Source organism: Pungitius pungitius, chromosome 8 (assembly GCF_949316345.1).
Source record: "Pungitius pungitius chromosome 8, fPunPun2.1, whole genome shotgun sequence".
Taxonomy (NCBI): domain Eukaryota; kingdom Metazoa; phylum Chordata; class Actinopteri; order Perciformes; family Gasterosteidae; genus Pungitius; species Pungitius pungitius.
In genome coordinates, this window is record NC_084907.1 from 11,317,917 (window position 1) to 11,339,158 (window position 21,242).

Consider the following 21,242-nt stretch of genomic DNA (forward strand, 5'->3'; position numbering starts at 1 on the left):
GTCACAATTGCCGAAACCCGGGATTGAACCAGGGACCTTCAGATCTTCAGTCTGACGCTCTCCCAACTGAGCTATTTCCGCAAAAAAAAAAACAACGGGAGAAGCACAGACTATGTAAAAGCATGAGAAAAACAATGTAGTTCGTTTTAAAAGAAGCTTTCGATAAACGAATAGAGAGGCTTTTGCGACTTCTCTTGGCATTGTACTAAGCTGGTTCTACTCAACAAGACAAGGCTTTCAACAGACAAAGTCACTGTCCAGCCTTACACATCAATGTGCAAATAGTAGAAGCGAATACAAAAGCCAAATATCTCTGAGTCGGCAACGCTAAATGTTGTTTGGACAGATAACACAATTGCCGAAACCCGGGATTGAACCAGGGACCTTCAGATCTTCAGTCTGACGCTCTCCCAACTGAGCTATTTCGGCACATATGGGAGAAGCACAGACTATATAAAAGCCTTGAAAAAAGAATGTAGCTAGTTTCAAAAGAAGCTTTCCATAAACAATAGAGAGCCTTCTGCGACATCTCTTAGCATTGTACTAGCCATGTTCTACTCAAGAAGACAAGGCTTTCAACAGACAAAGTCACTGTCTAGCCTTATACATTAATGTGCAAATAGTAGAAGTGACTGAAAAGCCAAAGATCTGTGAGTCGGCAACTCTAAATGTTGTTTGGATAGATGTCACAATTGCCGAAACCCGGGATTGAACCAGGGACCTTCAGATCTTCAGTCTGACGCTCTCCCAACTGAGCTATTTTGGCACATATGGGAGAAGCACAGACTATATAAAAGCATGGGGAAAAGAATGTAGCTAATTTCAAAAGAAGCTTTCCATAAACAATTGAGAGCCTTTTGCTAGATCTCTTAGCATAGTACTATCCATGTTCTACTCAACAAGACAAGGCTTTCACTGTCCAGCCTTACAAATCAATGTGCAAATAGTAGAAGCGACTAAAAAAGCCAAATATCTCTGAGTCGGCAACGCTAAATGTTGTTTGGACAGATGTCACAATTGCCGAAACCCGGGATTGAACCAGGGACCTTCAGATCTTCAGTCTGACGCTCTCCCAACTGAGCTATTTCGGCACAAAAAAAAGCAATGGCAGAAGCACAGACTATATAAAAGCATGGAAAAAACAATGTAGTTAGTTTTAAAAGAAGCTTTCCATAAACGAATAGAGAGGCTTTTGCGACTTCTCTTGGCATTGTACTAGCCATGTTCTACTCAAGAAGACAAGGCTTTCAACAGACAAAGTCACTGTCTAGCCTTATACATCAATGTGCAAATAGTAGAAGCGACTAAAAAAGCCAAATATCTCTGATTCGGCAACGCTAAATGTTGTTTGGACAGATGTCACAATTGCCGAAACCCGGGATTGAACCAGGGACCTTCAGATCTTCAGTCTGACGCTCTCCCAACTGAGCTATTTTGGCACATATGGGAGAAGCACAGACTATATAAAAGCATGGGGAAAAGAATGTAGCTAATTTCAAAAGAAGCTTTCCATAAACAATTGAGAGCCTTTTGCTAGATCTCTTAGCATAGTACTATCCATGTTCTACTCAACAAGACAAGGCTTTCACTGTCCAGCCTTACAAATCAATGTGCAAATAGTAGAAGCGACTAAAAAAGCCAAATATCTCTGAGTCGGCAACGCTAAATGTTGTTTGGACAGATGTCACAATTGCCGAAACCCGGGATTGAACCAGGGACCTTCAGATCTTCAGTCTGACGCTCTCCCAACTGAGCTATTTCGGCACAAAAAAAAGCAATGGCAGAAGCACAGACTATATAAAAGCATGGAAAAAACAATGTAGTTAGTTTTAAAAGAAGCTTTCCATAAACGAATAGAGAGGCTTTTGCGACTTCTCTTGGCATTGTACTAGGCTGGTTCTACTCAACAAGACAAGGCTTTCAACAGACAAAGTCACTGTCTAGCCTTATACATCAATGTGCAAATAGTAGAAGCGACTAAAAAAGCCAAATATCTCTGATTCGGCAACGCTAAATGTTGTTTGGACAGATGTCACAATTGCCGAAACCCGGGATTGAACCAGGGACCTTCAGATCTTCAGTCTGACGCTCGCCCAACTGAGCTATTTCGGCACATATGGGAAAAGCACAGACTATATAAAAGCATGGAAAAAAGAATGTAGCTAATTTCAAAAGAAGCTTTCCATAAACAATAGAGAGCCTTCTGCGACATCTCTTGGCATTGTAGTAGCCATGTTCTACTCAAGAAGACAAGGCTTTCAACAGACAAAGTCACTGTCTAGCCTTATACATTAATGTGCAAATAGTAGAAGCGACTGAAAAGCCAAAGATCTGTGAGTCGGCAACTCTAAATGTTGTTTGGACAGATGTCACAATTGCCGAAACCCGGGATTGAACCAGGGACCTTCAGATCTTCAGTCTGACGCTCTCCCAACTGAGCTATTTCCGCAAAAAAAAAAACAACGGGAGAAGCACAGACTATGTAAAAGCATGAGAAAAACAATGTAGTTCGTTTTAAAAGAAGCTTTCGATAAACGAATAGAGAGGCTTTTGCGACTTCTCTTGGCATTGTACTAAGCTGGTTCTACTCAACAAGACAAGGCTTTCAACAGACAAAGTCACTGTCCAGCCTTACACATCAATGTGCAAATAGTAGAAGCGAATACAAAAGCCAAATATCTCTGAGTCGGCAACGCTAAATGTTGTTTGGACAGATAACACAATTGCCGAAACCCGGGATTGAACCAGGGACCTTCAGATCTTCAGTCTGACGCTCTCCCAACTGAGCTATTTCGGCACATATGGGAGAAGCACAGACTATATAAAAGCCTTGAAAAAAGAATGTAGCTAGTTTCAAAAGAAGCTTTCCATAAACAATAGAGAGCCTTCTGCGACATCTCTTAGCATTGTACTAGCCATGTTCTACTCAAGAAGACAAGGCTTTCAACAGACAAAGTCACTGTCTAGCCTTATACATTAATGTGCAAATAGTAGAAGTGACTGAAAAGCCAAAGATCTGTGAGTCGGCAACTCTAAATGTTGTTTGGATAGATGTCACAATTGCCGAAACCCGGGATTGAACCAGGGACCTTCAGATCTTCAGTCTGACGCTCTCCCAACTGAGCTATTTTGGCACATATGGGAGAAGCACAGACTATATAAAAGCATGGGGAAAAGAATGTAGCTAATTTCAAAAGAAGCTTTCCATAAACAATTGAGAGCCTTTTGCTAGATCTCTTAGCATAGTACTATCCATGTTCTACTCAACAAGACAAGGCTTTCACTGTCCAGCCTTACAAATCAATGTGCAAATAGTAGAAGCGACTAAAAAAGCCAAATATCTCTGAGTCGGCAACGCTAAATGTTGTTTGGACAGATGTCACAATTGCCGAAACCCGGGATTGAACCAGGGACCTTCAGATCTTCAGTCTGACGCTCTCCCAACTGAGCTATTTCGGCACAAAAAAAAGCAATGGCAGAAGCACAGACTATATAAAAGCATGGAAAAAACAATGTAGTTAGTTTTAAAAGAAGCTTTCGATAAACGAATAGAGAGGCTTTTGCGACTTCTCTTGGCATTGTACTAGCCATGTTCTACTCAAGAAGACAAGGCTTTCAACAGACAAAGTCACTGTCTAGCCTTATACATCAATGTGCAAATAGTAGAAGCGACTAAAAAAGCCAAATATCTCTGATTCGGCAACGCTAAATGTTGTTTGGACAGATGTCACAATTGCCGAAACCCGGGATTGAACCAGGGACCTTCAGATCTTCAGTCTGACGCTCGCCCAACTGAGCTATTTCGGCACATATGGGAAAAGCACAGACTATATAAAAGCATGGAAAAAAGAATGTAGCTAATTTCAAAAGAAGCTTTCCATAAACAATAGAGAGCCTTCTGCGACATCTCTTGGCATTGTAGTAGCCATGTTCTACTCAAGAAGACAAGGCTTTCAACAGACAAAGTCACTGTCTAGCCTTATACATTAATGTGCAAATAGTAGAAGCGACTGAAAAGCCAAAGATCTGTGAGTCGGCAACTCTAAATGTTGTTTGGACAGATGTCACAATTGCCGAAACCCAGGATTGAACCAGGGACCTTCAGATCTTCAGTCTGACGCTCTCCCAACTGAGCTATTTCCGCAAAAAAAACAACAACGGGAGAAGCACAGACTATGTAAAAGCATGAGAAAAACAATGTAGTTAGTTTTAAAAGAAGCTTTCCATAAACAAATAGAGAGGCTTTTGCGACTTCTCTTGGCATTGTACTAAGCTGGTTCTACTCAACAAGACAAGGCTTTCAACAGACAAAGTCACTGTCTAACCTTATACATCAATGTGCAAATTGTAGAAGCGACTAAAAAAGCCAAATATCTCTGAGTCGGCAACGCCAAATGACTTTTGGAAAGATAAAAAAATTGCCGAAACCCGGGATTGAACCAGGGACCTTCAGATCTTCAGTCTGACGCTCTCCCAACTGAGCTATTTCGGCACAAAAAAAAACAATGGGAGAAGCACAGACTATATAAAAGCATGGGGAAAAGAATCTAGCTAATTTCAAAAGAAGCTTTCCATAAACAATTGAGAGCCTTTTGCTAGATCTCTTAGCATAGTACTATCCATGTTCTACTCAACAAGACAAGGCTTTCACTGTCCAGCCTTACAAATCAATGTGCAAATAGTAGAAGCGACTAAAAAAGCCAAATATCTCTGAGTCGGCAACGCTAAATGTTGTTTGGACAGATGTCACAATTGCCGAAACCCGGGATTGAACCAGGGACCTTCAGATCTTCAGTCTGACGCTCTCCCAACTGAGCTATTTCGGCACAAAAAAAAGCAATGGCAGAAGCACAGACTATATAAAAGCATGGAAAAAACAATGTAGTTAGTTTTAAAAGAAGCTTTCCATAAACGAATAGAGAGGCTTTTGCGACTTCTCTTGGCATTGTACTAGGCTGGTTCTACTCAACAAGACAAGGCTTTCAACAGACAAAGTCACTGTCTAGCCTTATACATCAATGTGCAAATAGTAGAAGCGACTAAAAAAGCCAAATATCTCTGATTCGGCAACGCTAAATGTTGTTTGGACAGATGTCACAATTGCCGAAACCCGGGATTGAACCAGGGACCTTCAGATCTTCAGTCTGACGCTCGCCCAACTGAGCTATTTCGGCACATATGGGAAAAGCACAGACTATATAAAAGCATGGAAAAAAGAATGTAGCTAATTTCAAAAGAAGCTTTCCATAAACAATAGAGAGCCTTCTGCGACATCTCTTGGCATTGTAGTAGCCATGTTCTACTCAAGAAGACAAGGCTTTCAACAGACAAAGTCACTGTCTAGCCTTATACATTAATGTGCAAATAGTAGAAGCGACTGAAAAGCCAAAGATCTGTGAGTCGGCAACTCTAAATGTTGTTTGGATAGATGTCACAATTGCCGAAACCCGGGATTGAACCAGGGACCTTCGGATCTTCAGTCTGACGCTCTCCCAACTGAGCTATTTTGGCACATATGGGAGAAGCACAGACTATATAAAAGCATGGGGAAAAGAATGTAGCTCATTTCAAAAGAAGCTTTCCATAAACAATTGAGAGCCTTTTGCTAGATCTCTTAGCATAGTACTATCCATGTTCTACTCAACAAGACAAGGCTTTCACTGTCCAGCCTTACAAATCAATGTGCAAATAGTAGAAGCGACTAAAAAAGCCAAATATCTCTGAGTCGGCAACGCTAAATGTTGTTTGGACAGATGTCACAATTGCCGAAACCCGGGATTGAACCAGGGACCTTCAGATCTTCAGTCTGACGCTCTCCCAACTGAGCTATTTCGGCACAAAAAAAAGCAATGGCAGAAGCACAGACTATATAAAAGCATGGAAAAAACAATGTAGTTAGTTTTAAAAGAAGCTTTCCATAAACGAATAGAGAGGCTTTTGCGACTTCTCTTGGCATTGTACTAGGCTGGTTCTACTCAACAAGACAAGGCTTTCAACAGACAAAGTCACTGTCTAGCCTTATACATTAATGTGCAAATAGTAGAAGCGACTGAAAAGCCAAAGATCTGTGAGTCGGCAACTCTAAATGTTGTTTGGACAGATGTCACAATTGCCGAAACCCGGGATTGAACCAGGGACCTTCAGATCTTCAGTCTGACGCTCTCCCAACTGAGCTATTTCCGCAAAAAAAACAACAACGGGAGAAGCACAGACTATGTAAAAGCATGAGAAAAACAATGTAGTTCGTTTTAAAAGAAGCTTTCGATAAACGAATAGAGAGGCTTTTGCGACTTCTCTTGGCATTGTACTAAGCTGGTTCTACTCAACAAGACAAGGCTTTCAACAGACAAAGTCACTGTCCAGCCTTACACATCAATGTGCAAATAGTAGAAGCGAATACAAAAGCCAAATATCTCTGAGTCGGCAACGCTAAATGTTGTTTGGACAGATAACACAATTGCCGAAACCCGGGATTGAACCAGGGACCTTCAGATCTTCAGTCTGACGCTCTCCCAACTGAGCTATTTCGGCACATATGGGAGAAGCACAGACTATATAAAAGCCTTGAAAAAAGAATGTAGCTAGTTTCAAAAGAAGCTTTCCATAAACAATAGAGAGCCTTCTGCGACATCTCTTAGCATTGTACTAGCCATGTTCTACTCAAGAAGACAAGGCTTTCAACAGACAAAGTCACTGTCTAGCCTTATACATTAATGTGCAAATAGTAGAAGTGACTGAAAAGCCAAAGATCTGTGAGTCGGCAACTCTAAATGTTGTTTGGATAGATGTCACAATTGCCGAAACCCGGGATTGAACCAGGGACCTTCAGATCTTCAGTCTGACGCTCTCCCAACTGAGCTATTTTGGCACATATGGGAGAAGCACAGACTATATAAAAGCATGGGGAAAAGAATGTAGCTAATTTCAAAAGAAGCTTTCCATAAACAATTGAGAGCCTTTTGCTAGATCTCTTAGCATAGTACTATCCATGTTCTACTCAACAAGACAAGGCTTTCACTGTCCAGCCTTACAAATCAATGTGCAAATAGTAGAAGCGACTAAAAAAGCCAAATATCTCTGAGTCGGCAACGCTAAATGTTGTTTGGACAGATGTCACAATTGCCGAAACCCAGGATTGAACCAGGGACCTTCAGATCTTCAGTCTGACGCTCTCCCAACTGAGCTATTTCGGCACATAAAAAGCAATGGCAGAAGCACAGACTATATAAAAGCATGGAAAAAACAATGTAGTTAGTTTTAAAAGAAGCTTTCCATAAACGAATAGAGAGGCTTTTGCGACTTCTCTTGGCATTGTACTAGCCATGTTCTACTCAAGAAGACAAGGCTTTCAACAGACAAAGTCACTGTCTAGCCTTATACATCAATGTGCAAATAGTAGAAGCGACTAAAAAAGCCAAATATCTCTGATTCGGCAACGCTAAATGTTGTTTGGACAGATGTCACAATTGCCGAAACCCGGGATTGAACCAGGGACCTTCAGATCTTCAGTCTGACGCTCTCCCAACTGAGCTATTTCCGCAAAAAAAAAAACAACGGGAGAAGCACAGACTATGTAAAAGCATGAGAAAAACAATGTAGTTAGTTTTAAAAGAAGCTTTCCATAAACAAATAGAGAGGCTTTTGCGACTTCTCTTGGCATTGTACTAAGCTGGTTCTACTCAACAAGACAAGGCTTTCAACAGACAAAGTCACTGTCTAACCTTATACATCAATGTGCAAATAGTAGAAGCGACTAAAAAAGCCAAATATCTCTGAGTCGGCAACGCCAAATGACTTTTGGAAAGATAAAAAAATTGCCGAAACCCGGGATTGAACCAGGGACCTTCAGATCTTCAGTCTGACGCTCTCCCAACTGAGCTATTTCGGCACAGAAAAAAACAATGGGAGAAGCACAGACTATATAAAAGCATGGGGAAAAGAATCTAGCTAATTTCAAAAGAAGCTTTCCATAAACAATTGAGAGCCTTTTGCTAGATCTCTTAGCATAGTACTAGCCATGTTCTACTCAACAAGACAAGGCTTTCACTGTCCAGCCTTACACATCAATGTGCAAATAGTAGAAGCGACTAAAAAAGCCAAATATCTCTGATTCGGCAACGCTAAATGTTGTTTGGACAGATGTCACAATTGCCGAAACCCGGGATTGAACCAGGGACCTTCAGATCTTCAGTCTGACGCTCTCCCAACTGAGCTATTTCCGCAAAAAAAAAAACAACGGGAGAAGCACAGACTATGTAAAAGCATGAGAAAAACAATGTAGTTAGTTTTAAAAGAAGCTTTCCATAAACAAATAGAGAGGCTTTTGCGACTTCTCTTGGCATTGTACTAAGCTGGTTCTACTCAACAAGACAAGGCTTTCAACAGACAAAGTCACTGTCTAACCTTATACATCAATGTGCAAATAGTAGAAGCGACTAAAAAAGCCAAATATCTCTGAGTCGGCAACGCCAAATGACTTTTGGAAAGATAAAAAAATTGCCGAAACCCGGGATTGAACCAGGGACCTTCAGATCTTCAGTCTGACGCTCTCCCAACTGAGCTATTTCGGCACAGAAAAAAACAATGGGAGAAGCACAGACTATATAAAAGCATGGGGAAAAGAATCTAGCTAATTTCAAAAGAAGCTTTCCATAAACAATTGAGAGCCTTTTGCTAGATCTCTTAGCATAGTACTAGCCATGTTCTACTCAACAAGACAAGGCTTTCACTGTCCAGCCTTACACATCAATGTGCAAATAGTAGAAGCGACTAAAAAAGCCAAATATCTCTGATTCGGCAACGCTAAATGTTGTTTGGACAGATGTCACAATTGCCGAAACCCGGGATTGAACCAGGGACCTTCAGATCTTCAGTCTGACGCTCTCCCAACTGAGCTATTTCCGCAAAAAAAAAAACAACGGGAGAAGCACAGACTATGTAAAAGCATGAGAAAAACAATGTAGTTAGTTTTAAAAGAAGCTTTCCATAAACAAATAGAGAGGCTTTTGCGACTTCTCTTGGCATTGTACTAAGCTGGTTCTACTCAACAAGACAAGGCTTTCAACAGACAAAGTCACTGTCTAACCTTATACATCAATGTGCAAATAGTAGAAGCGACTAAAAAAGCCAAATATCTCTGAGTCGGCAACGCCAAATGACTTTTGGAAAGATAAAAAAATTGCCGAAACCCGGGATTGAACCAGGGACCTTCAGATCTTCAGTCTGACGCTCTCCCAACTGAGCTATTTCGGCACAGAAAAAAACAATGGGAGAAGCACAGACTATATAAAAGCATGGGGAAAAGAATCTAGCTAATTTCAAAAGAAGCTTTCCATAAACAATTGAGAGCCTTTTGATAGATCTCTTAGCATAGTACTAGCCATGTTCTACTCAACAAGACAAGGCTTTCACTGTCCAGCCTTACACATCAATGTGCAAATAGTAGAAGCGACTAAAAAAGCTAAATATCTCTGATTCGGCAACGCTAAATGTTGTTTGGACAGATGTCACAATTGCCGAAACCCGGGATTGAACCAGGGACCTTCAGATCTTCAGTCTGACGCTCTCCCAACTGAGCTATTTTGGCACATATGGGAGAAGCACAGACTATATAAAAGCATGGGGAAAAGAATGTAGCTAATTTCAAAAGAAGCTTTCCATAAACAATTGAGAGCCTTTTGCTAGATCTCTTAGCATAGTACTATCCATGTTCTACTCAACAAGACAAGGCTTTCACTGTCCAGCCTTACAAATCAATGTGCAAATAGTAGAAGCGACTAAAAAAGCCAAATATCTCTGAGTCGGCAACGCTAAATGTTGTTTGGACAGATGTCACAATTGCCGAAACCCGGGATTGAACCAGGGACCTTCAGATCTTCAGTCTGACGCTCTCCCAACTGAGCTATTTCGGCACAAAAAAAAGCAATGGCAGAAGCACAGACTATATAAAAGCATGGAAAAAACAATGTAGTTAGTTTTAAGAGAAGCTTTCCATAAACGAATAGAGAGGCTTTTGCGACTTCTCTTGGCATTGTACTAGCCATGTTCTACTCAAGAAGACAAGGCTTTCAACAGACAAAGTCACTGTCTAGCCTTATACATCAATGTGCAAACAGTAGAAGCGACTAAAAAAGCCAAATATCTCTGATTCGGCAACGCTAAATGTTGTTTGGACAGATGTCACAATTGCCGAAACCCGGGATTGAACCAGGGACCTTCAGATCTTCAGTCTGACGCTCGCCCAACTGAGCTATTTCGGCACATATGGGAAAAGCACAGACTATATAAAAGCATGGAAAAAAGAATGTAGCTAATTTCAAAAGAAGCTTTCCATAAACAATAGAGAGCCTTCTGCGACATCTCTTGGCATTGTAGTAGCCATGTTCTACTCAAGAAGACAAGGCTTTCAACAGACAAAGTCACTGTCTAGCCTTATACATTAATGTGCAAATAGTAGAAGCGACTGAAAAGCCAAAGATCTGTGAGTCGGCAACTCTAAATGTTGTTTGGACAGATGTCACAATTGCCGAAACCCGGGATTGAACCAGGGACCTTCAGATCTTCAGTCTGACGCTCTCCCAACTGAGCTATTTCCGCAAAAAAAAAAACAACGGGAGAAGCACAGACTATGTAAAAGCATGAGAAAAACAATGTAGTTCGTTTTAAAAGAAGCTTTCGATAAACGAATAGAGAGGCTTTTGCGACTTCTCTTGGCATTGTACTAAGCTGGTTCTACTCAACAAGACAAGGCTTTCAACAGACAAAGTCACTGTCCAGCCTTACACATCAATGTGCAAATAGTAGAAGCGAATACAAAAGCCAAATATCTCTGAGTCGGCAACGCTAAATGTTGTTTGGACAGATAACACAATTGCCGAAACCCGGGATTGAACCAGGGACCTTCAGATCTTCAGTCTGACGCTCTCCCAACTGAGCTATTTCGGCACATATGGGAGAAGCACAGACTATATAAAAGCCTTGAAAAAAGAATGTAGCTAGTTTCAAAAGAAGCTTTCCATAAACAATAGAGAGCCTTCTGCGACATCTCTTAGCATTGTACTAGCCATGTTCTACTCAAGAAGACAAGGCTTTCAACAGACAAAGTCACTGTCTAGCCTTATACATTAATGTGCAAATAGTAGAAGTGACTGAAAAGCCAAAGATCTGTGAGTCGGCAACTCTAAATGTTGTTTGGATAGATGTCACAATTGCCGAAACCCGGGATTGAACCAGGGACCTTCAGATCTTCAGTCTGACGCTCTCCCAACTGAGCTATTTTGGCACATATGGGAGAAGCACAGACTATATAAAAGCATGGGGAAAAGAATGTAGCTAATTTCAAAAGAAGCTTTCCATAAACAATTGAGAGCCTTTTGCTAGATCTCTTAGCATAGTACTATCCATGTTCTACTCAACAAGACAAGGCTTTCACTGTCCAGCCTTACAAATCAATGTGCAAATAGTAGAAGCGACTAAAAAAGCCAAATATCTCTGAGTCGGCAACGCTAAATGTTGTTTGGACAGATGTCACAATTGCCGAAACCCGGGATTGAACCAGGGACCTTCAGATCTTCAGTCTGACGCTCTCCCAACTGAGCTATTTCGGCACAAAAAAAAGCAATGGCAGAAGCACAGACTATATAAAAGCATGGAAAAAACAATGTAGTTAGTTTTAAAAGAAGCTTTCGATAAACGAATAGAGAGGCTTTTGCGACTTCTCTTGGCATTGTACTAGCCATGTTCTACTCAAGAAGACAAGGCTTTCAACAGACAAAGTCACTGTCTAGCCTTATACATCAATGTGCAAATAGTAGAAGCGACTAAAAAAGCCAAATATCTCTGATTCGGCAACGCTAAATGTTGTTTGGACAGATGTCACAATTGCCGAAACCCGGGATTGAACCAGGGACCTTCAGATCTTCAGTCTGACGCTCGCCCAACTGAGCTATTTCGGCACATATGGGAAAAGCACAGACTATATAAAAGCATGGAAAAAAGAATGTAGCTAATTTCAAAAGAAGCTTTCCATAAACAATAGAGAGCCTTCTGCGACATCTCTTGGCATTGTAGTAGCCATGTTCTACTCAAGAAGACAAGGCTTTCAACAGACAAAGTCACTGTCTAGCCTTATACATTAATGTGCAAATAGTAGAAGCGACTGAAAAGCCAAAGATCTGTGAGTCGGCAACTCTAAATGTTGTTTGGACAGATGTCACAATTGCCGAAACCCAGGATTGAACCAGGGACCTTCAGATCTTCAGTCTGACGCTCTCCCAACTGAGCTATTTCCGCAAAAAAAACAACAACGGGAGAAGCACAGACTATGTAAAAGCATGAGAAAAACAATGTAGTTAGTTTTAAAAGAAGCTTTCCATAAACAAATAGAGAGGCTTTTGCGACTTCTCTTGGCATTGTACTAAGCTGGTTCTACTCAACAAGACAAGGCTTTCAACAGACAAAGTCACTGTCTAACCTTATACATCAATGTGCAAATTGTAGAAGCGACTAAAAAAGCCAAATATCTCTGAGTCGGCAACGCCAAATGACTTTTGGAAAGATAAAAAAATTGCCGAAACCCGGGATTGAACCAGGGACCTTCAGATCTTCAGTCTGACGCTCTCCCAACTGAGCTATTTCGGCACAAAAAAAAACAATGGGAGAAGCACAGACTATATAAAAGCATGGGGAAAAGAATCTAGCTAATTTCAAAAGAAGCTTTCCATAAACAATTGAGAGCCTTTTGCTAGATCTCTTAGCATAGTACTATCCATGTTCTACTCAACAAGACAAGGCTTTCACTGTCCAGCCTTACAAATCAATGTGCAAATAGTAGAAGCGACTAAAAAAGCCAAATATCTCTGAGTCGGCAACGCTAAATGTTGTTTGGACAGATGTCACAATTGCCGAAACCCGGGATTGAACCAGGGACCTTCAGATCTTCAGTCTGACGCTCTCCCAACTGAGCTATTTCGGCACAAAAAAAAGCAATGGCAGAAGCACAGACTATATAAAAGCATGGAAAAAACAATGTAGTTAGTTTTAAAAGAAGCTTTCCATAAACGAATAGAGAGGCTTTTGCGACTTCTCTTGGCATTGTACTAGGCTGGTTCTACTCAACAAGACAAGGCTTTCAACAGACAAAGTCACTGTCTAGCCTTATACATCAATGTGCAAATAGTAGAAGCGACTAAAAAAGCCAAATATCTCTGATTCGGCAACGCTAAATGTTGTTTGGACAGATGTCACAATTGCCGAAACCCGGGATTGAACCAGGGACCTTCAGATCTTCAGTCTGACGCTCGCCCAACTGAGCTATTTCGGCACATATGGGAAAAGCACAGACTATATAAAAGCATGGAAAAAAGAATGTAGCTAATTTCAAAAGAAGCTTTCCATAAACAATAGAGAGCCTTCTGCGACATCTCTTGGCATTGTAGTAGCCATGTTCTACTCAAGAAGACAAGGCTTTCAACAGACAAAGTCACTGTCTAGCCTTATACATTAATGTGCAAATAGTAGAAGCGACTGAAAAGCCAAAGATCTGTGAGTCGGCAACTCTAAATGTTGTTTGGATAGATGTCACAATTGCCGAAACCCGGGATTGAACCAGGGACCTTCGGATCTTCAGTCTGACGCTCTCCCAACTGAGCTATTTTGGCACATATGGGAGAAGCACAGACTATATAAAAGCATGGGGAAAAGAATGTAGCTCATTTCAAAAGAAGCTTTCCATAAACAATTGAGAGCCTTTTGCTAGATCTCTTAGCATAGTACTATCCATGTTCTACTCAACAAGACAAGGCTTTCACTGTCCAGCCTTACAAATCAATGTGCAAATAGTAGAAGCGACTAAAAAAGCCAAATATCTCTGAGTCGGCAACGCTAAATGTTGTTTGGACAGATGTCACAATTGCCGAAACCCGGGATTGAACCAGGGACCTTCAGATCTTCAGTCTGACGCTCTCCCAACTGAGCTATTTCGGCACAAAAAAAAGCAATGGCAGAAGCACAGACTATATAAAAGCATGGAAAAAACAATGTAGTTAGTTTTAAAAGAAGCTTTCCATAAACGAATAGAGAGGCTTTTGCGACTTCTCTTGGCATTGTACTAGGCTGGTTCTACTCAACAAGACAAGGCTTTCAACAGACAAAGTCACTGTCTAGCCTTATACATTAATGTGCAAATAGTAGAAGCGACTGAAAAGCCAAAGATCTGTGAGTCGGCAACTCTAAATGTTGTTTGGACAGATGTCACAATTGCCGAAACCCGGGATTGAACCAGGGACCTTCAGATCTTCAGTCTGACGCTCTCCCAACTGAGCTATTTCCGCAAAAAAAACAACAACGGGAGAAGCACAGACTATGTAAAAGCATGAGAAAAACAATGTAGTTCGTTTTAAAAGAAGCTTTCGATAAACGAATAGAGAGGCTTTTGCGACTTCTCTTGGCATTGTACTAAGCTGGTTCTACTCAACAAGACAAGGCTTTCAACAGACAAAGTCACTGTCCAGCCTTACACATCAATGTGCAAATAGTAGAAGCGAATACAAAAGCCAAATATCTCTGAGTCGGCAACGCTAAATGTTGTTTGGACAGATAACACAATTGCCGAAACCCGGGATTGAACCAGGGACCTTCAGATCTTCAGTCTGACGCTCTCCCAACTGAGCTATTTCGGCACATATGGGAGAAGCACAGACTATATAAAAGCCTTGAAAAAAGAATGTAGCTAGTTTCAAAAGAAGCTTTCCATAAACAATAGAGAGCCTTCTGCGACATCTCTTAGCATTGTACTAGCCATGTTCTACTCAAGAAGACAAGGCTTTCAACAGACAAAGTCACTGTCTAGCCTTATACATTAATGTGCAAATAGTAGAAGTGACTGAAAAGCCAAAGATCTGTGAGTCGGCAACTCTAAATGTTGTTTGGATAGATGTCACAATTGCCGAAACCCGGGATTGAACCAGGGACCTTCAGATCTTCAGTCTGACGCTCTCCCAACTGAGCTATTTTGGCACATATGGGAGAAGCACAGACTATATAAAAGCATGGGGAAAAGAATGTAGCTAATTTCAAAAGAAGCTTTCCATAAACAATTGAGAGCCTTTTGCTAGATCTCTTAGCATAGTACTATCCATGTTCTACTCAACAAGACAAGGCTTTCACTGTCCAGCCTTACAAATCAATGTGCAAATAGTAGAAGCGACTAAAAAAGCCAAATATCTCTGAGTCGGCAACGCTAAATGTTGTTTGGACAGATGTCACAATTGCCGAAACCCAGGATTGAACCAGGGACCTTCAGATCTTCAGTCTGACGCTCTCCCAACTGAGCTATTTCGGCACATAAAAAGCAATGGCAGAAGCACAGACTATATAAAAGCATGGAAAAAACAATGTAGTTAGTTTTAAAAGAAGCTTTCCATAAACGAATAGAGAGGCTTTTGCGACTTCTCTTGGCATTGTACTAGCCATGTTCTACTCAAGAAGACAAGGCTTTCAACAGACAAAGTCACTGTCTAGCCTTATACATCAATGTGCAAATAGTAGAAGCGACTAAAAAAGCCAAATATCTCTGATTCGGCAACGCTAAATGTTGTTTGGACAGATGTCACAATTGCCGAAACCCGGGATTGAACCAGGGACCTTCAGATCTTCAGTCTGACGCTCTCCCAACTGAGCTATTTCCGCAAAAAAAAAAACAACGGGAGAAGCACAGACTATGTAAAAGCATGAGAAAAACAATGTAGTTAGTTTTAAAAGAAGCTTTCCATAAACAAATAGAGAGGCTTTTGCGACTTCTCTTGGCATTGTACTAAGCTGGTTCTACTCAACAAGACAAGGCTTTCAACAGACAAAGTCACTGTCTAACCTTATACATCAATGTGCAAATAGTAGAAGCGACTAAAAAAGCCAAATATCTCTGAGTCGGCAACGCCAAATGACTTTTGGAAAGATAAAAAAATTGCCGAAACCCGGGATTGAACCAGGGACCTTCAGATCTTCAGTCTGACGCTCTCCCAACTGAGCTATTTCGGCACAGAAAAAAACAATGGGAGAAGCACAGACTATATAAAAGCATGGGGAAAAGAATCTAGCTAATTTCAAAAGAAGCTTTCCATAAACAATTGAGAGCCTTTTGCTAGATCTCTTAGCATAGTACTAGCCATGTTCTACTCAACAAGACAAGGCTTTCACTGTCCAGCCTTACACATCAATGTGCAAATAGTAGAAGCGACTAAAAAAGCCAAATATCTCTGATTCGGCAACGCTAAATGTTGTTTGGACAGATGTCACAATTGCCGAAACCCGGGATTGAACCAGGGACCTTCAGATCTTCAGTCTGACGCTCTCCCAACTGAGCTATTTCCGCAAAAAAAAAAACAACGGGAGAAGCACAGACTATGTAAAAGCATGAGAAAAACAATGTAGTTAGTTTTAAAAGAAGCTTTCCATAAACAAATAGAGAGGCTTTTGCGACTTCTCTTGGCATTGTACTAAGCTGGTTCTACTCAACAAGACAAGGCTTTCAACAGACAAAGTCACTGTCTAACCTTATACATCAATGTGCAAATAGTAGAAGCGACTAAAAAAGCCAAATATCTCTGAGTCGGCAACGCCAAATGACTTTTGGAAAGATAAAAAAATTGCCGAAACCCGGGATTGAACCAGGGACCTTCAGATCTTCAGTCTGACGCTCTCCCAACTGAGCTATTTCGGCACAGAAAAAAACAATGGGAGAAGCACAGACTATATAAAAGCATGGGGAAAAGAATCTAGCTAATTTCAAAAGAAGCTTTCCATAAACAATTGAGAGCCTTTTGCTAGATCTCTTAGCATAGTACTAGCCATGTTCTACTCAACAAGACAAGGCTTTCACTGTCCAGCCTTACACATCAATGTGCAAATAGTAGAAGCGACTAAAAAAGCCAAATATCTCTGATTCGGCAACGCTAAATGTTGTTTGGACAGATGTCACAATTGCCGAAACCCGGGATTGAACCAGGGACCTTCAGATCTTCAGTCTGACGCTCTCCCAACTGAGCTATTTCCGCAAAAAAAAAAACAACGGGAGAAGCACAGACTATGTAAAAGCATGAGAAAAACAATGTAGTTAGTTTTAAAAGAAGCTTTCCATAAACAAATAGAGAGGCTTTTGCGACTTCTCTTGGCATTGTACTAAGCTGGTTCTACTCAACAAGACAAGGCTTTCAACAGACAAAGTCACTGTCTAACCTTATACATCAATGTGCAAATAGTAGAAGCGACTAAAAAAGCCAAATATCTCTGAGTCGGCAACGCCAAATGACTTTTGGAAAGATAAAAAAATTGCCGAAACCCGGGATTGAACCAGGGACCTTCAGATCTTCAGTCTGACGCTCTCCCAACTGAGCTATTTCGGCACAGAAAAAAACAATGGGAGAAGCACAGACTATATAAAAGCATGGGGAAAAGAATCTAGCTAATTTCAAAAGAAGCTTTCCATAAACAATTGAGAGCCTTTTGATAGATCTCTTAGCATAGTACTAGCCATGTTCTACTCAACAAGACAAGGCTTTCACTGTCCAGCCTTACACATCAATGTGCAAATAGTAGAAGCGACTAAAAAAGCTAAATATCTCTGATTCGGCAACGCTAAATGTTGTTTGGACAGATGTCACAATTGCCGAAACCCGGGATTGAACCAGGGACCTTCAGATCTTCAGTCTGACGCTCTCCCAACTGAGCTATTTTGGCACATATGGGAGAAGCACAGACTATATAAAAGCATGGGGAAAAGAATGTAGCTAATTTCAAAAGAAGCTTTCCATAAACAATTGAGAGCCTTTTGCTAGATCTCTTAGCATAGTACTATCCATGTTCTACTCAACAAGACAAGGCTTTCACTGTCCAGCCTTACAAATCAATGTGCAAATAGTAGAAGCGACTAAAAAAGCCAAATATCTCTGAGTCGGCAACGCTAAATGTTGTTTGGACAGATGTCACAATTGCCGAAACCCGGGATTGAACCAGGGACCTTCAGATCTTCAGTCTGACGCTCTCCCAACTGAGCTATTTCGGCACAAAAAAAAGCAATGGCAGAAGCACAGACTATATAAAAGCATGGAAAAAACAATGTAGTTAGTTTTAAGAGAAGCTTTCCATAAACGAATAGAGAGGCTTTTGCGACTTCTCTTGGCATTGTACTAGCCATGTTCTACTCAAGAAGACAAGGCTTTCAACAGACAAAGTCACTGTCTAGCCTTATACATCAATGTGCAAACAGTAGAAGCGACTAAAAAAGCCAAATATCTCTGATTCGGCAACGCTAAATGTTGTTTGGACAGATGTCACAATTGCCGAAACCCGGGATTGAACCAGGGACCTTCAGATCTTCAGTCTGACGCTCGCCCAACTGAGCTATTTCGGCACATATGGGAAAAGCACAGACTATATAAAAGCATGGAAAAAAGAATGTAGCTAATTTCAAAAGAAGCTTTCCATAAACAATAGAGAGCCTTCTGCGACATCTCTTGGCATTGTAGTAGCCATGTTCTACTCAAGAAGACAAGGCTTTCAACAGACAAAGTCACTGTCTAGCCTTACACTCACCGGCCACTTTATTAGGTACACCTGTCCAACTGCTCGTTAACACTTAATTTCTAAGCAGCCAATCACATGGCGGCAACTCAGTGCATTTAGGCATGTAGACATTGTCAAGACAATCTCCTGCAGTTCAAACCGAGCATCAGTATGGGGAAGAAAGGTGATTTGAGTGACTTTGAACGTGGCATGATTGTTGGTGCCAGAAGGGCTGGTCTGAGTATTTCAGAAACTGCTAATCTACTGGGATTTTCACGCACAACCATCTCTAGGGTTTACAGAGAATGGTCCGAAAAAGAAAAAACATCCAGTGAGCGGCAGTTCTGTGGGCGGAAATGCCTTGTTGATGCCAGAGGTCAGAGGAGAATGGCCAGACTGGTTCGAGCTGATAGAAGGGCAACAGTGACTCAAATAACCACCCGTTACAACCAAGGTGGGCATAAGAGCATCTCTGAACGCACAGTACGTCAAACTTTGAGGCAGATGGGCTACAGCAGCAGAAGACCACACCGGGTGCCACTCCTTTCAGCTAATACAGGAAACTGAGGCTACAATTTGCACAAGCTCATCGAAATTGGACAATAGAAGATTGGAAAAACGTTGCCTGGTCTGATGAGTCTCGATTTCTGCTGCGACATTCGGATGGTAGGGTCAGAATTTGGCGTCTACAACATGAAAGGATGGATCCATCCTGCCTTGTATCAACGGTTCAGGCTGGTGGTGGTGGTGTCATGGTGTGGGGAATATTTTCTTGGCACTCTTTGGGCCCCTTGGTACCAATTGAGCATCATTGCAACGCCACAGCCTACCTGAGTATTGTTGCTGACCATGTCCATCCCTTTATGACCACAATGTACCCAACTTCTGATGGCTACTTTCAGCAGGATAATGCGCCATGTCATAAAGCTGGAATCATCTCAGACTGGTTTCTTGAACATGACAATGAGTTTGCTGTACTCAAATGGCCTCCACAATCACCAGATCTCAATCCAATAGAGCATCTTTGGGATGTGGTGGAACGGGAGATTCGCATCATGGATGTGCAGCCGACAAATCTGCGGCAACTGTGTGATGCCATCATGTCAATATGGACCAAACTCCCTGAGGAATGCTTCCAGCACCTTGTTGAATCTATGCCACGAAGAATTGAGGCAGTTCTGAAGGCAAAAGGGGGTCCAACCCGTTACTAGCATGGGGTACCTAATAAAGTGGCCGGTGAGTGTATACATTAATGTGCAAATAGTAGAAGCGACTGAAAAGCCAAAGATCTGTGAGTCGGCAACTCTAAATGTTGTTTGGATAGATGTCACAATTGCCGAAACCCGGGATTGAACCAGGGACCTTCAGATCTTCAGTCTGACGCTCTCCCAACTGAGCTATTTTGGCACATATGGGAGAAGCACAGACTATATAAAAGCATGGGGAAAAGAATGTAGCTAATTTCAAAAGAAGCTTTCCATAAACAATTGAGAGCCTTTTGCTAGATCTCTTAGCATAGTACTATCCATGTTTTACTCAACAAGACAAGGCTTTCACTGTCCAGCCTTACAAATCAATGTGCAAATAGTAGAAGCGACTAAAAAAGCCAAATATCTCTGAGTCGGCAACGCTAAATGTTGTTTGGACAGATGTCACAATTGCCGAAACCCGGGATTGAACCAGGGACCTTCAGATCTTCAGTCTGACGCTCTCCCAACTGAGCTATTTCGGCACAAAAAAAAGCAATGGCAGAAGCACAGACTATATAAAAGCATGGAAAAAACAATGTAGTTAGTTTTAAAAGAAGCTTTCCATAAACGAATAGAGAGGCTTTTGCGACTTCTCTTGGCATTGTACTAGGCTGGTTCTACTCAACAAGACAAGGCTTTCAACAGACAAAGTCACTGTCTAGCCTTATACATTAATGTGCAAATAGTAGAAGCGACTGAAAAGCCAAAGATCTGTGAGTCGGCAACTCTAAATGTTGTTTGGACAGATGTCACAATTGCCGAAACCCGGGATTGAACCAGGGACCTTCAGATCTTCAGTCTGACGCTCTCCCAACTGAGCTGTTTCCGCAAAAAAAAAAACAACGGGAGAAGCACAGACTATGTAAAAGCATGAGAAAAACAATGTAGTTCGTTTTAAAAGAAGCTTTCGATAAACGAATAGAGAGGCTTTTGCGACTTCTCTTGGCATTGTACTAAGCTGGTTCTACTCAACAAGACAAGGCTTTCAACAGACAAAGTCACTGTCCAGCCTTACACATCAATGTGCAAATAGTAGAAGCGAATACAAAAGCCAAATATCTCTGAGTCGGCAACGCTAAATGTTGTTTGGACAGATAACACAATTGCCGAAACCCGGGATTGAACCAGGGACCTTCAGATCTTCAGTCTGACGCTCTCCCAACTGAGCTATTTCGGCACATATGGGAGAAGCACAGACTATATAAAAGCCTTGAAAAAAGAATGTAGCTAGTTTCAAAAGAAGCTTTCCATAAACAATAGAGAGCCTTCTGCGACATCTCTTAGCATTGTACTAGCCATGTTCTACTCAAGAAGACAAGGCTTTCAACAGACAAAGTCACTGTCTAGCCTTATACATTAATGTGCAAATAGTAGAAGTGACTGAAAAGCCAAAGATCTGTGAGTCGGCAACTCTAAATGTTGTTTGGATAGATG

General features: G+C 41.3%; 1 protein-coding gene and 59 non-coding genes across 60 annotated transcripts in view; all 60 read right to left on the reverse strand.

The window, feature by feature from the left end:
• The window catches only part of mfsd4aa (major facilitator superfamily domain containing 4Aa), a 189,215-nt gene that overhangs the window by 90,301 nt on the left and 77,672 nt on the right, over positions 1-21,242 (reverse strand). The gene's annotated exons all lie outside the window — the stretch shown is intronic.
• trnaf-gaa (transfer RNA phenylalanine (anticodon GAA)) lies at positions 9-81 on the reverse strand. The gene has a single exon. It is a non-coding gene; the product is annotated as a tRNA-Phe (tRNA).
• trnaf-gaa (transfer RNA phenylalanine (anticodon GAA)) lies at positions 357-429 on the reverse strand. Its single transcript has one exon. It is a non-coding gene; the product is annotated as a tRNA-Phe (tRNA).
• Positions 694-766, reverse strand: trnaf-gaa (transfer RNA phenylalanine (anticodon GAA)). Its single transcript has one exon. It is a non-coding gene; the product is annotated as a tRNA-Phe (tRNA).
• trnaf-gaa (transfer RNA phenylalanine (anticodon GAA)) lies at positions 1,019-1,091 on the reverse strand. Its single transcript has one exon. It is a non-coding gene; the product is annotated as a tRNA-Phe (tRNA).
• On the reverse strand, positions 1,367-1,439 carry trnaf-gaa (transfer RNA phenylalanine (anticodon GAA)). The gene has a single exon. It is a non-coding gene; the product is annotated as a tRNA-Phe (tRNA).
• trnaf-gaa (transfer RNA phenylalanine (anticodon GAA)) lies at positions 1,692-1,764 on the reverse strand. Its single transcript has one exon. It is a non-coding gene; the product is annotated as a tRNA-Phe (tRNA).
• trnaf-gaa (transfer RNA phenylalanine (anticodon GAA)) lies at positions 2,040-2,112 on the reverse strand. Its single transcript has one exon. It is a non-coding gene; the product is annotated as a tRNA-Phe (tRNA).
• trnaf-gaa (transfer RNA phenylalanine (anticodon GAA)) lies at positions 2,377-2,449 on the reverse strand. Its single transcript has one exon. It is a non-coding gene; the product is annotated as a tRNA-Phe (tRNA).
• Positions 2,725-2,797, reverse strand: trnaf-gaa (transfer RNA phenylalanine (anticodon GAA)). Its single transcript has one exon. It is a non-coding gene; the product is annotated as a tRNA-Phe (tRNA).
• trnaf-gaa (transfer RNA phenylalanine (anticodon GAA)) lies at positions 3,062-3,134 on the reverse strand. Its single transcript has one exon. It is a non-coding gene; the product is annotated as a tRNA-Phe (tRNA).
• On the reverse strand, positions 3,387-3,459 carry trnaf-gaa (transfer RNA phenylalanine (anticodon GAA)). Its single transcript has one exon. It is a non-coding gene; the product is annotated as a tRNA-Phe (tRNA).
• trnaf-gaa (transfer RNA phenylalanine (anticodon GAA)) lies at positions 3,735-3,807 on the reverse strand. Its single transcript has one exon. It is a non-coding gene; the product is annotated as a tRNA-Phe (tRNA).
• trnaf-gaa (transfer RNA phenylalanine (anticodon GAA)) lies at positions 4,072-4,144 on the reverse strand. Its single transcript has one exon. It is a non-coding gene; the product is annotated as a tRNA-Phe (tRNA).
• On the reverse strand, positions 4,420-4,492 carry trnaf-gaa (transfer RNA phenylalanine (anticodon GAA)). Its single transcript has one exon. It is a non-coding gene; the product is annotated as a tRNA-Phe (tRNA).
• On the reverse strand, positions 4,754-4,826 carry trnaf-gaa (transfer RNA phenylalanine (anticodon GAA)). The gene has a single exon. It is a non-coding gene; the product is annotated as a tRNA-Phe (tRNA).
• Positions 5,102-5,174, reverse strand: trnaf-gaa (transfer RNA phenylalanine (anticodon GAA)). Its single transcript has one exon. It is a non-coding gene; the product is annotated as a tRNA-Phe (tRNA).
• Positions 5,439-5,511, reverse strand: trnaf-gaa (transfer RNA phenylalanine (anticodon GAA)). The gene has a single exon. It is a non-coding gene; the product is annotated as a tRNA-Phe (tRNA).
• Positions 5,764-5,836, reverse strand: trnaf-gaa (transfer RNA phenylalanine (anticodon GAA)). Its single transcript has one exon. It is a non-coding gene; the product is annotated as a tRNA-Phe (tRNA).
• Positions 6,111-6,183, reverse strand: trnaf-gaa (transfer RNA phenylalanine (anticodon GAA)). Its single transcript has one exon. It is a non-coding gene; the product is annotated as a tRNA-Phe (tRNA).
• Positions 6,459-6,531, reverse strand: trnaf-gaa (transfer RNA phenylalanine (anticodon GAA)). The gene has a single exon. It is a non-coding gene; the product is annotated as a tRNA-Phe (tRNA).
• Positions 6,796-6,868, reverse strand: trnaf-gaa (transfer RNA phenylalanine (anticodon GAA)). Its single transcript has one exon. It is a non-coding gene; the product is annotated as a tRNA-Phe (tRNA).
• trnaf-gaa (transfer RNA phenylalanine (anticodon GAA)) lies at positions 7,121-7,193 on the reverse strand. The gene has a single exon. It is a non-coding gene; the product is annotated as a tRNA-Phe (tRNA).
• trnaf-gaa (transfer RNA phenylalanine (anticodon GAA)) lies at positions 7,468-7,540 on the reverse strand. The gene has a single exon. It is a non-coding gene; the product is annotated as a tRNA-Phe (tRNA).
• On the reverse strand, positions 7,816-7,888 carry trnaf-gaa (transfer RNA phenylalanine (anticodon GAA)). Its single transcript has one exon. It is a non-coding gene; the product is annotated as a tRNA-Phe (tRNA).
• On the reverse strand, positions 8,150-8,222 carry trnaf-gaa (transfer RNA phenylalanine (anticodon GAA)). The gene has a single exon. It is a non-coding gene; the product is annotated as a tRNA-Phe (tRNA).
• trnaf-gaa (transfer RNA phenylalanine (anticodon GAA)) lies at positions 8,498-8,570 on the reverse strand. Its single transcript has one exon. It is a non-coding gene; the product is annotated as a tRNA-Phe (tRNA).
• On the reverse strand, positions 8,832-8,904 carry trnaf-gaa (transfer RNA phenylalanine (anticodon GAA)). The gene has a single exon. It is a non-coding gene; the product is annotated as a tRNA-Phe (tRNA).
• On the reverse strand, positions 9,180-9,252 carry trnaf-gaa (transfer RNA phenylalanine (anticodon GAA)). The gene has a single exon. It is a non-coding gene; the product is annotated as a tRNA-Phe (tRNA).
• On the reverse strand, positions 9,514-9,586 carry trnaf-gaa (transfer RNA phenylalanine (anticodon GAA)). Its single transcript has one exon. It is a non-coding gene; the product is annotated as a tRNA-Phe (tRNA).
• Positions 9,839-9,911, reverse strand: trnaf-gaa (transfer RNA phenylalanine (anticodon GAA)). The gene has a single exon. It is a non-coding gene; the product is annotated as a tRNA-Phe (tRNA).
• On the reverse strand, positions 10,187-10,259 carry trnaf-gaa (transfer RNA phenylalanine (anticodon GAA)). Its single transcript has one exon. It is a non-coding gene; the product is annotated as a tRNA-Phe (tRNA).
• On the reverse strand, positions 10,524-10,596 carry trnaf-gaa (transfer RNA phenylalanine (anticodon GAA)). The gene has a single exon. It is a non-coding gene; the product is annotated as a tRNA-Phe (tRNA).
• Positions 10,872-10,944, reverse strand: trnaf-gaa (transfer RNA phenylalanine (anticodon GAA)). Its single transcript has one exon. It is a non-coding gene; the product is annotated as a tRNA-Phe (tRNA).
• trnaf-gaa (transfer RNA phenylalanine (anticodon GAA)) lies at positions 11,209-11,281 on the reverse strand. Its single transcript has one exon. It is a non-coding gene; the product is annotated as a tRNA-Phe (tRNA).
• trnaf-gaa (transfer RNA phenylalanine (anticodon GAA)) lies at positions 11,534-11,606 on the reverse strand. Its single transcript has one exon. It is a non-coding gene; the product is annotated as a tRNA-Phe (tRNA).
• Positions 11,882-11,954, reverse strand: trnaf-gaa (transfer RNA phenylalanine (anticodon GAA)). Its single transcript has one exon. It is a non-coding gene; the product is annotated as a tRNA-Phe (tRNA).
• Positions 12,219-12,291, reverse strand: trnaf-gaa (transfer RNA phenylalanine (anticodon GAA)). The gene has a single exon. It is a non-coding gene; the product is annotated as a tRNA-Phe (tRNA).
• trnaf-gaa (transfer RNA phenylalanine (anticodon GAA)) lies at positions 12,567-12,639 on the reverse strand. Its single transcript has one exon. It is a non-coding gene; the product is annotated as a tRNA-Phe (tRNA).
• Positions 12,901-12,973, reverse strand: trnaf-gaa (transfer RNA phenylalanine (anticodon GAA)). The gene has a single exon. It is a non-coding gene; the product is annotated as a tRNA-Phe (tRNA).
• Positions 13,249-13,321, reverse strand: trnaf-gaa (transfer RNA phenylalanine (anticodon GAA)). Its single transcript has one exon. It is a non-coding gene; the product is annotated as a tRNA-Phe (tRNA).
• On the reverse strand, positions 13,586-13,658 carry trnaf-gaa (transfer RNA phenylalanine (anticodon GAA)). Its single transcript has one exon. It is a non-coding gene; the product is annotated as a tRNA-Phe (tRNA).
• On the reverse strand, positions 13,911-13,983 carry trnaf-gaa (transfer RNA phenylalanine (anticodon GAA)). The gene has a single exon. It is a non-coding gene; the product is annotated as a tRNA-Phe (tRNA).
• On the reverse strand, positions 14,258-14,330 carry trnaf-gaa (transfer RNA phenylalanine (anticodon GAA)). Its single transcript has one exon. It is a non-coding gene; the product is annotated as a tRNA-Phe (tRNA).
• On the reverse strand, positions 14,606-14,678 carry trnaf-gaa (transfer RNA phenylalanine (anticodon GAA)). The gene has a single exon. It is a non-coding gene; the product is annotated as a tRNA-Phe (tRNA).
• Positions 14,943-15,015, reverse strand: trnaf-gaa (transfer RNA phenylalanine (anticodon GAA)). Its single transcript has one exon. It is a non-coding gene; the product is annotated as a tRNA-Phe (tRNA).
• trnaf-gaa (transfer RNA phenylalanine (anticodon GAA)) lies at positions 15,268-15,340 on the reverse strand. The gene has a single exon. It is a non-coding gene; the product is annotated as a tRNA-Phe (tRNA).
• trnaf-gaa (transfer RNA phenylalanine (anticodon GAA)) lies at positions 15,615-15,687 on the reverse strand. Its single transcript has one exon. It is a non-coding gene; the product is annotated as a tRNA-Phe (tRNA).
• On the reverse strand, positions 15,963-16,035 carry trnaf-gaa (transfer RNA phenylalanine (anticodon GAA)). Its single transcript has one exon. It is a non-coding gene; the product is annotated as a tRNA-Phe (tRNA).
• On the reverse strand, positions 16,297-16,369 carry trnaf-gaa (transfer RNA phenylalanine (anticodon GAA)). Its single transcript has one exon. It is a non-coding gene; the product is annotated as a tRNA-Phe (tRNA).
• On the reverse strand, positions 16,645-16,717 carry trnaf-gaa (transfer RNA phenylalanine (anticodon GAA)). Its single transcript has one exon. It is a non-coding gene; the product is annotated as a tRNA-Phe (tRNA).
• trnaf-gaa (transfer RNA phenylalanine (anticodon GAA)) lies at positions 16,979-17,051 on the reverse strand. Its single transcript has one exon. It is a non-coding gene; the product is annotated as a tRNA-Phe (tRNA).
• Positions 17,327-17,399, reverse strand: trnaf-gaa (transfer RNA phenylalanine (anticodon GAA)). Its single transcript has one exon. It is a non-coding gene; the product is annotated as a tRNA-Phe (tRNA).
• trnaf-gaa (transfer RNA phenylalanine (anticodon GAA)) lies at positions 17,661-17,733 on the reverse strand. The gene has a single exon. It is a non-coding gene; the product is annotated as a tRNA-Phe (tRNA).
• Positions 17,986-18,058, reverse strand: trnaf-gaa (transfer RNA phenylalanine (anticodon GAA)). Its single transcript has one exon. It is a non-coding gene; the product is annotated as a tRNA-Phe (tRNA).
• Positions 18,334-18,406, reverse strand: trnaf-gaa (transfer RNA phenylalanine (anticodon GAA)). The gene has a single exon. It is a non-coding gene; the product is annotated as a tRNA-Phe (tRNA).
• Positions 19,893-19,965, reverse strand: trnaf-gaa (transfer RNA phenylalanine (anticodon GAA)). The gene has a single exon. It is a non-coding gene; the product is annotated as a tRNA-Phe (tRNA).
• Positions 20,218-20,290, reverse strand: trnaf-gaa (transfer RNA phenylalanine (anticodon GAA)). The gene has a single exon. It is a non-coding gene; the product is annotated as a tRNA-Phe (tRNA).
• Positions 20,565-20,637, reverse strand: trnaf-gaa (transfer RNA phenylalanine (anticodon GAA)). The gene has a single exon. It is a non-coding gene; the product is annotated as a tRNA-Phe (tRNA).
• On the reverse strand, positions 20,913-20,985 carry trnaf-gaa (transfer RNA phenylalanine (anticodon GAA)). Its single transcript has one exon. It is a non-coding gene; the product is annotated as a tRNA-Phe (tRNA).